Below are 3,189 nucleotides of genomic sequence, written 5' to 3' on the forward strand. Positions count from 1 at the left end.
ATTATATTAAAATGCACAGGCCTGCAGGCAGTGAGATGATTCCTGCTGTAAATCTGTCGACAGGCCATTAGCTCAGCCACGTCAATGCCTTTTAATGAATGAATATATACATTTCAAGTGGTGGAGAGAGAAATACTTTCCTGTTTATAAATATTAAAAGGAAAACTATCAACGTGAGGTGATATCTATGACACCTCCTTTCAGGCTGGAGGTATTTGGGGAAGGCAGGGAAGGTGGTCTCCCTGAACTGCTCATCCAGGCTGTGAAATCAAAGCCTGTGGCTGATATGGGGACTGATACAATTAATAACAGATGACTGCAACCAGGGTGACCCAGCAGCTCAGGTTCACTGTAGTGAGGCATTTGAGGAAGTTACATTAACTTTTCAAGTCACTTTCAAACCATTTGCTACAGGAAATAAGGAAGTCAGTTCTTTGCTTCTTGTTAACATGAAGAAAAGCATTTAAAGATTGACGAGTGGCCAGTCACCATGGGGAAAGGGCCATGAACTGAGAAGTGTTAGAAATCCATGGTGGTAAAGAAATGGTAGAGAATAAATATAAGGACACCAAGGGGGAAAGGGGTGAAGTGGGAGAAATTGGGAGATTAAGACTGACACATATACAATACTTATACTATTTATAAAATAGATAACTAATAACATACTATATAGTACAGGGAACTCTACTTAATGCACTGTGGGGACCTGAATGGCAAGGAAGGCCAAAAGATAGGAGATGATATGTATATGTATGGCTGATTCATTGTGTTGTATGGTAGAAACTAACGTAACATTGTAAAGCAACTATACACCAATAAAAGTTAATTAAAATAAATAAATCAATCACATCCATTCAACAAATTTCCATACACCACCCAATACAAGGTGAATTTAACCCTATTCTCTTAATAATGTCAAACTGAACACACACATGTGCCATGTGGATCAGATATATATGACCTCATTAATTGAGTTCTAGAGAATGGAGACTTAAGAACCAATGGTCAAAACCTCAAAGAGTGCATTTGTTTATAGTGTTTTGTAGGGGAAAAAAAAAAAAACAGTGCTGAAAAGTTACTGAATAAACATTCAATTTGCTAAAAAAAAAAAAAAAAAAAAAAACCCTCAAAAAACAGAAATGAAATTTAAGCAGGTAGATCTCCGTAGATCTAGTCACTTTGAGAAAGTCCGTGGAAGAGAATGGCAGGGAATATGGAAACATACCAGCTGTGAGAATGGGAAAGTGGGATGAAGGAAAGCTGGTCACAGATGACTTCATAGATTCAAAAGGCTTGAACAGAGCTTAGTGACCCACTAGTCCAACCTCCTCATTTTAGAGAATTAGAAACTGAGGCCCAGAGCGGGGGAAGGCTGTGTACAGAGTGCTTAGTTGGTAGAGGAATCCTCTTTACTTCCCTACCTACCTGCTTACTTATGTATCCATCTCCTTAACTATCTACCTACTTACCTATTTACCTATTCATGTACCACATCCTTCTATAAAATATTTGAGCATTCTCTTGACCCTCAGTCTGGAGGATTTTTAAAGACTTCATGCTGCCTTCCTATTAATAACTTTAAATAAGAACACATTTGAGAGAACAAACTTATGGTTGCTGGAATGGGGGGTGATGGGAAGAAGAGGGGAAGGGATCGTTAGGGAGTTTGGAATGGACATGTACACACGGCTATATTTAAAATGGATAACCAAAAATGCCTACTGTATAGCATGTGGAAATCTGCTCAATGTTATGTGGCAGCCTGGATGTGAGGGAGTTTGGGGGAGAATGCTGCTGCTGCTAAGTCACTTCAGTCGTGTCCGATTCTGTGCGACCCCATCCCTGGGATTCTCCAGGCGAGAACACTGGAGTGGGTTGCCATTTCCTTCTCCAATGCATAAAACTGAAAAGTGAAAGTGAAGTCACTCAGTCATGTCTGACGATACATGTATATATACGGCTGAGTCCCTTTGCCATCCACCTGAAACTATCACAATATTGTTAATCAACTATACTCCGATACAAAGTAAAAATTAAAAAAAGAACACATTCGAGGAAACTGCATATTATGCACACCTTACTTAATCTGAGAATATCCATCTAAGGGCGATAATAGTTCAGCCCAACTGCAGAGATGCCACATGGTTCATCCCAGTCTACTGGAATGCCACCAGAAGAATGCAATGACTTAGTGGAGGTACCCTTGAATTACTCTTGATTTTGAAAGCCTTTCAGGTGAAAAAAGAAGCTCACCAGAAGATACCTGAGAACACTCAGGCCTGGAAGTTCAGTACTGGTGACTATGAAAGGAAGGTAAGCCAAAAATAAATTTTTTGAGCACAATTTTGAAAAAAAAAAATGCTATATAGTTGAAATCCAATCAAGAGTCCTTATGATTCTGAAAAGCTTTATGTGGACTTTTTAAGGATAAGTTCAGAAACCAGCTGCAGATGGGCACTCTCCTGTACACGTACCTACATGTGTGTGGGAGTGTGTATGTATAGGTTTTGGGAGAGCAAGTCATAAGTTGGTTCTATCAGTCAATAGGACAGCATTCCCAGGGTGGATACACAGCTCCCAAACATCTGGCTTTAGCACAACAGGAACTCAGGAGAGAGAATGTGGATGACTTAACAAAGGACGCTTCTTATTGGAAAAGCAGCTTAAAGAGTATGTCAAGAAAGTAATGTGTGCTCGCTTCGGCAGCACATATACTAAAGTTGGAACGATACAGAGAAGATTAGCATGGCCCCTGCGCAAGGATGACACGCAAATTCGTGAAGCGTTCCATATTTTTTAAGAAAAAAAAAAAATAGAAAAAAAAAAAAAAGAAAGTAATGTGAAAGTATTGCTGCTGTGGGCTTCTCTGGTGGCTCAGACGGTAAAGAATCTTCCTGCAATGCAGGAGATGCATGTTCAGTCCCGGGGTTTGGAAGATCCCCTGGGGAAGGTAATGTCTACCCATTCCAGTGTTCTTACCTGGAAAATTCCATGGACAGTTGCTGCTGCTATGTGTTCTCACATATTATTCTAGCCACAGGGATCAGGCATGCTCAAAACTTCTTTGAGATGCATTTAATTTAGCCTCAAGACTATGAAACATAGTAATGTTCTTTATTTGGTAATATTGAGGAGAAGATAGAGGATGATTAAAGTCACACAGCAGTAATGTTAGATGTCCATTCAGCT

General features: G+C 39.7%; 1 non-coding gene across 1 annotated transcript; it reads left to right on the forward strand.

The window, feature by feature from the left end:
- Positions 1-2,690: 2,690 nt before the first annotated feature.
- LOC122708435 lies at positions 2,691-2,797 on the forward strand. The gene has a single exon (XR_006345207.1). It is a non-coding gene; the product is annotated as a U6 spliceosomal RNA (small nuclear RNA).
- The last annotated feature ends 392 nt before the right edge of the window (positions 2,798-3,189 follow it).

Source organism: Cervus elaphus, chromosome 14 (assembly GCF_910594005.1).
Source record: "Cervus elaphus chromosome 14, mCerEla1.1, whole genome shotgun sequence".
Taxonomy (NCBI): domain Eukaryota; kingdom Metazoa; phylum Chordata; class Mammalia; order Artiodactyla; family Cervidae; genus Cervus; species Cervus elaphus.